Raw genomic sequence first — 13,133 nt, 5'->3', positions numbered from 1 at the left:
TTAGACTTCTCATCAGCTGTTATAAAGCCTGGCAAGCTGCTAATAGTTTGTTCACCTAGAGGCTGTTTGCAAGATAGAACTAATGAGATTTGTATAGAGTTAAGCGATCTCCCAGATGTGGGATATATCCTATATCAAACTAATCAGGATCTCTTTGGCTCTATAAGTTCGTTCATTAGATGTTTCGAATAATAGTTGTCACTCGACAACTCCATGCGTATTTCTATCAAGAAAAAGCATTAGATAGAATCCACAAATTATTAATAGTTTGTCTAATAATTATAGATTCAACAAGCGTAGATTCCATATACAAATTCTGGAGACCTAATTTAGTTCTAAAAAATATCTACTCATCACATTTGCTACTGGGAGAAACATAAGTAGCCTTATAATCACCCCACCAGCGAGTATTACAATGCGGCCCAAGCTTTGGCACGCCGGCAGTTAAAAATTAAATCTGACATGCGCTGTGACTAGTTAAGGCTTGTTTCCGACGATATTATTGCCGCTACGTTATTACTATTGCAGCTGTTGCGCGTGTTGCTAGTGTGGCAGTTGCTTAGATTTTGCTGTTTGGCGTGGTGCATGCGGCCGTTAGCTGCCTTCACAGCTGCTACAATGTTGCTTTGTGGCAAATATGAATACGCCAAAGTGTGCAATCAGCTAAATTGCTGTCATGCATTTGCAACAACGACAACAACAACAACACCATACTAATTCATAGACTCGTTATGGCTTTTATATGCCTGAAACTAGCTGCAACAAGATACTAGACGGCTGCATAAGCCAAAGCAACCAACTCACGCGTATATGGCATACTGAGAGAGAGACATAAAATTACTTATAATTATTAATTTGATATAATTGACATGTTGGCAACAGAGCGAGTATTTGCAACAAGCTATAAAGTAATAACAGCAACCATTTGCAATTGTTCGAATGCAACATGCAACGCCAACATGCCACACAAATTCATTGCTGTCACTTTTTTTCGCTAACTATCTGTGATTTGTTATTTTTGCTTTTTTGCCTTTTGCGTGTTTTTGTAATTTTTGTTGCATATTTGTTGTTAGCACTGCGGCATTTGTGGCACAAATGGTGTTTGGCGCGCGCGGCAAGCGTGTAAATGGTTTCCACTTAATCGATGCTGTCGCTTATACATACCATTACAACGACCTACCGCTCCCCAGCCAACTTGTTTAGTTGTTGCTGTTGTTGCTCAATTGCCTGCTGGCCGCTTTGGATGCCATCGCCAGTCAGCAGTCGCCAGCACCAGCATGCCGTTCGCACATGTTAAGCCAAATACGTTTTATGACCATTGATCGCCCGTTTTGATATGCTTTTTACTCCTCGTTGCATACTCTTGTTGTTGTTATATGTCTATGGTGTTTTGTTGTTGTTGTTTTTTGTCATGTCTACCATTTTTGTGGCGACGCACCGCTGTGCTGCTGGTGGTAATAGCAGCGGTTGGCTACTGTGTTACCACTTTGCGAAAATAACGCTGCTACAACCAATACACATATGTACATATGTATATATATAAAATATATATTGCTATACATACACACACACACACACACACATACATATGCATATTGAATTTAAATATTTAACTGTGCTTTTGACGTGGTCACTTATCGGTTGGCAAGCATCGCATAAACTCTATGCAAATTATTTGTGTGCAGTTGCTGATGGTGATTTGGTCATACAAGTTACGGTATAATAGAATTAACCTTTTTACAATAAATAATAAAGAATAACAATAGTAGTTTGCACTTTCATGCATTACTTTAACATTTGTATAACCACATGATCGTCATGTTGTTAGCCTTGTCCTTAACTGGAAGCTTATAGATGGTTTCTTGACTGAGTCTGGTATATTTCGGATAATATTGTTGTAACTGCAGTTGCTGTTGTTATGACAGTTATACTGACCGGTTTTTATGGTGCCATTCACCAACGGTGGCTCTTGGAAAAGAATTATTTCAAAGAAGTTGGATCATCAGATGACAATGATTGGATGAAAGGGACTACGGGGATGAGTATAATGATGATTAGTCTCAAACTTGAATTAGCTGCATGGATGATTTTGAGTATGATAGAGCCATTCTAAAGTCTAGATGATATTCGTTTAATGTATTCATGATAAATACATTAATATTTGTGGGATATCGCAGCCGATAAACAATCCAATCCGGAGTCGGATATCGAGAGTTCATATCAGGTTATCGATAATCCGAAAAGGCAGCTTCCTTTAAAGAAAAATCCGACAAGAATAATTTTTGTGAAAGCATTCCAGGATATGCTGTGTGCAGTATTGTTCTCTTTTGAGAGCATACAGACGATGTAAAAGTAAGAAGGTTGAATGTCTCCATCCAACTGTATACTGAACTGCTCTGAAACTTTTGCATTTGCAAAGTTTTGCTTTATCGTTTTTAAGTAGCTTGCAACGGATATCCAAAGTCTGCTAATGATATGAATAATTTTTTACAGCTATTTTTTCGCGCCTGGGGTTTGGACTTTTATCCACCGACAAGTAACGTGGAGTTATTTGCTGTACTATGCTCAGTTTTATCCTTACTCACTAACGACTACAATTTCAATCATTGGATGGAATTTACAAATGGTCTATTGTGTTGGTTAAAAATTTCGAGATTAATACCTCTATTACGCGCTCTGTAAGTCTTCAAGTGATCCAATCAGAATGATCATATACCAGATTCCTAGAAGATATACATATCATTAATGAAACAGATCGTCAAACTATAATTGTATGGATAAGCCTGCCCTTTCTATTGTTCATGATCTCATAAAACAATGTCTTTTACTGTAAAACTCAATACAAAATGACCAATCGTACGAAATTGTAGTAATATTTCTCTTAAGTAGTTGAGGTAATATTGAGGAATTCGCTTCGATCAACCCAATATACCGACGATCGTCAGTGACCACTAGGGTTATTTATCATAAATATGGAAGTTTTATAATTAACAGACCAGAATAAATGTCAAATCGGTTTATAGTATATTTCGATGTATACTTTATACTTTCAGGTTATTTATCTGCGGAAAAATCAGTGCATTCTCGTCTTGCCTCTCAAGTCACTTTCGACAGTCATAACCAACAATGTCAGTATCGAAATCTAACACAGAATCACTTTTGCCAACAGGTACTACTTTGGATTGAGTCGGCAATTGAAAAATAAAGCCCAAGTAGCTTAGCATTCCCATTCTGCCTTATGGTGTAGAACGTGGACGATGTCGACATCCAATGAGATGGCGTTAGGAGTTTTCGTAAGAAAGGTGAAATACGAGAAACTGAAAGATCTTCACTCCGTTGGAAAGAACAGGTGGAGAGCGACCTGGTTTCTCTTAGTTTGGCGCAAAAGAAAAAATGACGAACGAATGACACGCTCTTATAGATTTATAACCGAATCGTAATTCATAATTCGTAATTCTTCATAAATTAAACGATACTGCATTGTATTTCCGCGATATGGTAATCCTTCCGAGTCATTACTTTTTTACCTTTAATAGCTTACCCCACCCCACTCTTTTTTTTTACTCCCGACTTATAACTTTCCTACCGTGATCTGCAGTCAGGGAAGTTAAGCGGGAGAAGTCGAATTAGTTTCTATAAGGCCGTTATAACTCATGGGTTAATTATGTATCTAGGCTGTGTGTTACTGCCTTGGGAATGCGTTGGGATGCATATCGCCTTTATTGAAGATTTTGAAACAGTCTTGAGCACATTCGAAAATATATCCGCCGAAATCAGACTGTTCTGGTCTGACAGGAACGGAAGAGACTGTGTTAGAATACTGTATACTGGATGTATAATAAGTGGGATTGTGAATGCTATAAGTCAAGTTGAATTTCTCTGACTCTGGTCTTTAATTTGGTAATTCTGAAGTAATTTGGTTTGAGTGAGGTCTGCGAATATTGGTACAGCAACTGAACGCAGAGTGAATGAGATGGTGAAGATTATGAGTCAAGTTCAGTTCCTCTGACCTTCCGGACTTATATTTGCTCGAACTCTGCTTTCATAATAGTAGTAAGAACTTCAAACGTGAAGTGATCATCTGTCAGTTTAGTGTCTACAATCTATTGATTAGATCAGCGCCAACAGCTGAAATGCATACATTCGCAATATATAAGAACAGCAGCAACAGTTACTAATTCTCCAGCAAAAACTGCTCGATCGCATGATAATTAAGCGCGGTGAACCAATGTTTTTGTTATTATTACAAGCCTGCAAACATTAATAAATATAATACCAAGTGAGTGTATGTGTATCTCCGCTGTTTACTAGTAACTCAACTTATGTGGGCATATAGTATATAATTATAAAAATTATAGCGCGCTCATCACTCTGTTGTTGCTCCCACTCGGCGCCACCGTGTATTTGTATTTTTTAACTGGTTCGTTGCTCGTGTTAAAAATGTATTAATTTTAATTTGTTGCTGGTAATTTACGCGCAACGCCCCTCCCTCGCAAGCACCTCTGCAAATATGCTATAACAAAGCAAAAACTACCTCTACAGATAATAATTATAATAACCGGCAGATACGTTACACATTTCTATACATAAAACTATGTGTGTGTATGTGGGGTGCATAAAAACACTTAGCAATGTTGATGCCATAGTCTCCTGAGGCCACATGCAAAGGTGTTTCTCAATACCTACCAACTTGGCTCTTCGCTGTACTGCTTTGTCGGCACAAATATACTCGTATGTACTTCCCCCATTGCGCACTCTCTTGGCTACAAACACACGCACTTTGTGTTAATTATTACAGTTTTGCCTCGATTCTCCTCGCTGCTTCCCAGGCATGCCTCCTTGTCAATGGTCGCTGATTACTGGTTGTCGCACACGACTGTCAGTTGCCATTATTCAGCGCTGATATCGTTGCCATCAACAGCTTTGTAGATACATATGTACATACAAACGTGTGTGTCTGTGTTGATATGCTGTTTATCATTTATTGCATTTTGTTGTAGTTGTAGTTGTTGTTGTTAGTAGTTGCTTAAGTAGCCAAGTGGCGCATTTGACGCTCAAATTATAGGCTTTTGCCGCTTTCTTACACATTTATCTTGCTGTTCATCACCGTGTTTTTTACTCCAAGTCCTCCTTTTGTGTTTGTACCTGTGCGTGTGTGTGGGTTTTCCGTTGTCTGTTGCATGGCTCGGCCTGCAGATGGAGTTTTAATTATATTATTTGCCACATTTATGCCATTTGTTCCTTTCGTTGATTACCTCACTGTCATTAGCTAACAGCAGGTATGGCCGTATGTGCCTATGTAGATTGAATTTAATTGTTACCTACCGAGCGCTTAATACCCTGAGAGAAATACTGTGAGCGTGAATGGTCTCCGAAGATAAATGCGAGATATCGGTGTGAAAAATCGAAGCAAGCTGTCAGCGTACTCATCGAAGGTTATTATTAATGTGCCTTTAGATTTGGCAATTGTTCGGAATTTGTTTTAGCACAGACTACTTAGAACACTAAGTATTGGAAGCATATTGGAATCAGCACCCTATGCATAAGCTGTCAGCACATTTAGGAGTTAAATTATTTTTGGTATTTTCGCAAACGAAGATACGATTAATAATCTATTGTCATCAAACCCTCAACAACTCCTTGGTTTCGTTACATTTTTACATTATAAAATACATTATTTTGTGACGTCTTGAACCAAATAACGGAAAGCTTCAGTCTGTCATATCGATTGACAGTCAAAACTTCGAACTCTTAGATACATTTTATCATTCTCTGTAAGATTGCATTGCTAAAAATCTTTTATTTTTTAAGTGTATGGAAACTAGTTAAACTTTAACAGTTTTTTTATCAATAAAAGCTTGATAACGAAAAATAAAATATTTTAATCGGATATCGGAAAACATATATTTCCAGTCAAAAGGAATATTCGTCCAAAATTGTACGAAAGCTTAGTAGTCATTAGGAAGAAAATACAATATGTTAAAAGTATTAAGATTTTGAAGAAACTACCTTAATCCGGCGACACTTGAAAAACTTTCGAACGCTTCTGGACGTTAACATCAAAGGATACTTTGAAAAGTTCTTGGAATATCCATGAGAAAACAGTATCTTCGATTATGTGTTGTGTCAAACGATACTAGTTGGAAAATCGGTTCGTCGAACTTCAAAAAATCCACTCAATGATTTTGGATGACATCGAAATTAAGTTCATCAATATAGACAACTCTTTAAATCTATCAGAGTCAGTCAGATATTGTTGGACATATCGTTCATAAATATTGAAAGGTTTCGTCTTAAATCAATGAAAACGGATGTAAATTAGCTGCAATTGCTTCTGTTTCCATCGTATTCTCCAGATCTGAGCCCTTCCATATCGTCTGAAATAATAATAATACACTGTCCGAAAACTAACGTGAAGAATACAGCGTTTTAAAGTTGGATCCATTTCGAAGTTTCCAACTTTTTAAAGACAAAATAACACACAGATAATTCAAATTTAATGATTTATTATCATTCCAAAGAACATTCATACATAAAGATACGTCTCCATTGGTCCATGGTCCATTCGTTGAGTCCAATTTTTGATGACTCATTCGAGAATTTCGACTGGTAACCGGCGAATGACACGCGTGATGTTTTGCTCCAAGGTCTGAATCAAGGCGGGATTGCCCCCATGAACTTTAGGCTTTACATATTCCTACTGGTAAAATTGGCTATAACCGGCTAAATGGTTGAACGCCAATAACATACATACTGGTAAAAGTGTAACGAATATCACACGATCTTAGAGACCAATCGATGAAATTATCTGCTTACCGCAGTGTTCTCTCAATAAATCCATTGATTGATGCGATGTGTGGGAAGTGGCGCCGTCTTGGTGAAACCAAATTAAATAGTCGGTTATCATGACGTGATAACCGTCGCCATTGACAGTTCTCAAACATATTTTTCCACGATCTTCATGTACACCCTCAGTGGTCTATTCGGTCGAATTTTATCCAATAATGAATGTTGGGTCTCAATGTTGGGTGTAAAAGTACACTATACTTGAATCGCCCGTTAGTTTTGCGATGATAAAACTGGAAGTACCGATAGAATGGAATGTGACATTTGCGTTGGCAGAAGTGATTGGAGCTGGTACCAGCCAGTCTCTGAATTGGTACTCTATTATGAATTTAACCAAAGTTTTCGTTGTTCTTGAAATAAAACGTTACCGAAATAATTACGGATAATGTTACAGAGCTGACAGGCTGTGGTCCGAAATAAATATGGGCACGTTTGTGTTACGAGACCCGCCTTATGGGGATGGCTGCTCTGGGTCTTTTCACAGACTTAACTATTACTGGGGACTGTACTAAAGAAGAGAAGTGTGGAAAATATGTAATAAAATATGAAAAAAAAATTTTTGAGTCACCTAGGCCGGACCTAACAAACCATTTGATGGGTCCAGGACTTAAATTCTGTTTAGAGTTTTATAACTACTTTATCATAGGGTTTTTCAAATATTGATAGTAAAATATCAATAAAACATGGTATTCCAACTGTGAGTGATTTGAATCTTATGAGCTTACGATACGTAAGAGGAGTACTATGCGCATCTTCATATATAAAAATATGCATTTCAGCAATTATTTATTATATTATTTAATAATTACATATTTTTAGTAAAAATTCATATTAAAAATCATTGCCGCTAGCCATCCAGGGACTGTAAAGCAAGTCTCTGATAAACACAGTGTTGCATGTTTGAAAAAGTAAAATGCTTGAAAATAATAATACACTCAAGCCCTTACTCAGCTGCTGGGGCACCTACTTTCATTCAATATGCAGTCCGGTTAAGCGGTACTCAAGCATGTTAATATATTTGTATATAGTACATTAAACGGACTCAACTTATAATTTGTGTAATAAACCAATATTAAAGTGCTGCACGTAAAAATTGTTGGCGCACCATTTTACGAGTTACTCTGCACATTTTAGCAACCGCCTGCAGCAGCGCCCATCAAAGGCAGTAAAATGCAAAGCGCCGAGACACCACTTTGCCTGCATATAGACACTCACATGCGAGTATGCTAGATGTCAGCAAGATTCTGCTTGAGCTCGCCTGCCGATAACTTTTGATTATCAACACTGAGAGCACAGCAAAAACAAAAACAAAGAAGAGGGGAAAAATGCAAACGTTTCGTTGTCAAGCTGCGTCTTTATTATTATTATCTTTTAGCTGGCGCAAGTAATTTTAATGCTGCGCCTCGGTCGCATCCATTACCCACACAATTACTTGGTAATTACGTGAATTTTGCTGACTCGCTGTCTTGCTGTCTCGACTCGTTGAGCGCTCAGTGTGAGCGTGTTGAATTGTCTATAAAAATAAATTAAATAATTATACAAGAAAATTATAATGAAGCGGCGGCATGTTGCTGTGGAGCTTCAATTCATTTTCGGCGGTTGTAAAATTAGTTACTTAAGTGCGGCAGGAAGTGTTAACGAAATGCTTATGCAAGCTAACATATACACACATACTCATACAAATATGAGTAGCATACATGTGTAAGGGCACTTTGCATGTGAAAAAGCGATTGCGTTGCCTTTCGTTGCTTCTGGTGTAATCAAGTAGTGGCCTGCTGTACTACGAGAGTGTTGCAGAATGCATAAGTTAGTTAAAGATTGTGTTATTAAATAATTTAATTTAATGTTATGCGATTACGTGGCCATTACCAATGATTGATTTAAATTTTTCATAAAATTATGGTTCGATGCGCTGAGTGAATAGTGCCTCTCATTCTTAACTCAAGGGTACTTATGTGGCATGCCTGCAGTGTCTTTAACTACATTTCTGATAGCTTCGCTGATAGCCACCAATTACAGGGAATTGTCAATTTGTATTCAAATTTGCGTTGCACACGCACTATTTTATAGAGTTTTTAAAATAATAACTCATTTTTATGGCTTCAAAAATTAAAGGTTTGACCAATTTGCATTTGTGGACCCAGTACAGCCATGGTTGTGAGGCATGCTTGCTGCAGTAGTCAACTGAAATACAGATTTTTTTCCAATTAAAATTTTGTATACCATTTTGAGGTTTCTGTTGGTTTTTCTTACTGAATTAAATTTTTAGTAGTTTTCAACATAACCTTCGTATGGGAGATAGGCGTGGTTATAATCCGTGGTTATAATCCGATTTTAGACTGTATAAGGAAATGCCAGAACAAAATGACTCCTGAGAGTTTGGTTGATATAGCTTTAATAATTTACGAGATATGTACAAAAAACTTAGTAGGGGCGGGGCCACGCCCACTTCCACAAAAAATTACATCCAAATAGTGCGATTCTTCATACCAAATTTCAATTTCACAGCTTTATTTATGGGTTATATATGACATTTTATGTTTTTTTGGTTATCGCCATTTTGTGGCCGTGGCAGTGGTCCGATTTCGCCTATCTTCTTATGGTGCCAAGAAACACGTGTACCAATTTCATCAAGATATCTCAATTTTTACTCAAGTTACAGCTTGCACGGATGGACAGACAGACATCCCAATTTAAACTTTACTCGTCACCCTGGTCACTTTGGTATATATAACCTTATATCTAACTCGTTTAGTTTTAGGACTTACAAACAACCGTTATGTGAACAAAACTATTATACTCTCTTTAAACTATTATACTCTCTTTGTTGCGAGAGTATAAATATGCATATTGTTTCTACCATTAAGTTTAAACTCTACTAAAAATGTGTAAGGCGACATTCTGTTTCTGGTGTTTTTTCTACAGTCTCTATATCGAGTTTCAATATAACGAGTTGTTGTTTGATTGAGGCCATGTGATAGATTATCAGAAATATGTTGAACAAAATACCTGGATGCTTTTAAATCGTTATTAATTTGAGACTCTCAAGTTCAGTTTAAATGCTCCATTTCCATAGGGTTTTCTCCGTCTAACGATCTTATTTGGACAGTTGTCGTGCTGCCCGAGTACAAATAAGGATCCAATTAGGGCATACATTTTTAATTCACTGACAAATTTGCTAAGGACTGCTTTCCTATATTTCTGCTAGTTCAGAAAGCTCTATGAGATCGTACACTTCCATTGTTCGGTGTCTTATTGCTGTAAGAACTGAAGAGTAAACGTTTCTATTGTACAAGATAAAATTGGTGCTGCATGTTATCCCATTGACCAGTGTGCTATTGTTAGTATGAAAACATCTGATCGAAGTTGTCATGCCACAGATTTTATGAGGAAATGCAACTTCTTAACGCAGTTGCTCTCTCTCTCTTCTCTCACTCTCTTCTTTTCTATTATTCTATATCTCAAATATTAATATCCGTAATAATAGGTGTACAATTATCATTGCAATCGCAATAGTACCAAACTCAAAATCAGCGAACGAAAATTTTGAGTTCACAATTTAACAGTTGTGGAATCAGTGAAGCCTCACAACTCTGACGCCAATTTATGAATAAGTATATATAGCAGACCATATTTAGACGTGTACTAGAAAGAGCACATATAAATTAATTTACCACAAATTATATGCCAGTTTGTATGTATGTATATGGTAACTCATAATCATGTAAATTGCGCGTGACCCACCGACCATTAGTAGAAGAGCATAAAATTTGCGAAGTACTGATATATCGGATATGGATTGTAGATAAGTATTGCTTAATATCACATATTTGAAAACTCTTCTTTTTTAAGAGATTTACGCAAGGAATTTATTTGCCTACCAAGTTTTAAGGGTATTTTATTTTCTTCAACTTTTAGTTTAAGACATGTACTCATATCTAATATTAACAATTTAGCAATTTAACAAAGATTTTGCAGTATATTGTATATATATATCTGCTTTTATAATTATTCACTGAATCACTTGAAATTAAGTGGTATTTTCGAACAGATAGGGCTGAAACTTGGTATATGCAGGTTGGTATTGAAGATGGTCAAAAGGGGACCAATAAAACGACTTAAAAATGCATTAAGGAAAGGAAATAACAAGTAAGGAAAGGCTAAGTTCGGGTGCAACCGAACATTTTATACTCTCGCAATTTATTGCTATACTTTTATTAAGATAACACACAATTTGACCCATATATGCGGCATGAAGTCCAATAGAATAACGAAAATCATCATATATTTTATATGAGGGCTGAGGTAATTCCTGCACCGATTTCACTCATTTTCACCACCAACATACGTTATATCCTAGATTTTTGCTCACTTAATTCGGCTAGATATTTCACATATTAACCGATTTATAAGGTATTAATAATCCCAACGTATTTTTGAAAAACCTATAATTAGGTATGAGAGCTAGGAGGAGTTATGACCCGATTTTAACCATTTTTGGTACAGAGGCACACTATTAGAGTATATATATAATATAGATATATATAATATAGATATAATAAAGATATCTGAGAGATTTACCCATATTTTCTGTGAAAAATTACCCAAAGGCACTGAATTCTTCGTATTCGATATCCGGGACATCGAAAAGTTATAGTCCGATTTAAAATTTTTTATATTTTTTTATATAGTATTTGTGTAAAATTTTATTACACTATCTTAAGTGGTTTGTTATGCATATATTTTAAAGTGCAGGAATGAGTTGGAATTCAAAATTGAGTTATATTGGAAGTAGTCGTGGTTGTGAACCGATTTCATCCATTTTCCACACGTGTCATCAGGGTGTCAAAACAATGCTATATACCGAATTTCATTGAAATAGGTCGTGTAGTGCCTCATAGTTCCCATAAGTGGGAGACGCCACGCCCATTTTGTAAAAAATTTTGTAAAAAATCTAAGTGCAGCTTCTATCTGCTATTTCTTCTGTAAAATTTAATGTTTCTGATGTTTTCCGTTAGTGAGTTAGGGCACTTTTAGAAATTTTCAACCTAACCTTTGAATGGGAGGGGGGCGTCGTTATTATTCGATTTCAACTATTTTCCTGCATAACACCCCGCAAAGCCTAGTTATTATGGCTGACACATTTTTTTCTAATAGATCCCAGAAATTTACCTTGGGATTGAGATTGTGATTAAGAGGACGTTTTAAGAGATCTACGATTATTTTACAAGAGCTAAAGTCATAATATTCGAGCAGTATGCATTGGATCGAATATATTGGCAACGGCGAATACCGCAGACGATGGAACGATGAGCTGTATGTGTTATTCGACGACATAGACATAGTCCAGGTTGGAGGATGGAGTCATATGTAGAAGTTCACGTAAGTGAGGAAAGTTTCTGACTGTCATTCACTTGGGAGTGGCCAGGAACGATTCTTTTACATGTGGCTCAAGCAGCTCACGACTTCCGGTCTTAGACCAAGTATCCTCTGGGTAGCCAACAGACATCCGTTTGGAGGCGAGCTAAAGTGAGAAGGCGAAACCCGCCTATGCGGTTGTGCGTAGAGTTTGGGTCCCACCACATAAAAACACCCCCCAATGAAAAAGAAAAAACAGCCTCGGATGAGAGACCCCAATTTTGATGACGACCACTGCAAACGTTTAAAGGACTACGTAATAAGGGCATGCACCTGGAATGTCCGGACCCTTAATTGGGAAGGTGCCTCTGCCCAGCTGGTTGATGTCCTCGTAAGAGTAAAGGCTGACATCACCGCAATCCAAGAAATGCGATGGACGGGACAAGGACGGAAGAAGGTGGGTCCTTGTGACATCTACTACAGCGGCCATATAAAGGAGCGCAAATTCGGTGTGGGGTTCGTGGTGGGAGAGAGACTCCGTCGTCGAGTCCTGGCATTCACTCCGGTGGATGAACGTCCACAATCCGCATCAAAGCGAGGTTCTTCAACATATCGCTGATTTGCGCCCACGTCCCGACGGAAGAGAAGGACGAAGTGACCAAAGATACCTTCTATGAGCGCCTAGAACGTACCTATGAGCGCTGCCCCCGCCACGATGTCAAAATCGTGCTTGGCGATTTCAACGCTAGGGTGGGTAAAGAGGGTGTCTTTGGCACAACAGTCGGAAAATTCAGCCTCCATGACGAAACATCACCAAACGGTCTGAGGCTGATCGACTTCGCCGGGGCCCGAAATATGGTCGTCTGTAGTACTAGATTCCAGCATAAGAAAATCCATCAAGCTACTTGGCTGCCCCCGGATCGAATCAC

The sequence above is a fragment of the Zeugodacus cucurbitae genome, chromosome 3, assembly GCF_028554725.1.
Source record: "Zeugodacus cucurbitae isolate PBARC_wt_2022May chromosome 3, idZeuCucr1.2, whole genome shotgun sequence".
Taxonomy (NCBI): domain Eukaryota; kingdom Metazoa; phylum Arthropoda; class Insecta; order Diptera; family Tephritidae; genus Zeugodacus; species Zeugodacus cucurbitae.
Note: the sequence above shows the minus strand (reverse complement) of the source record.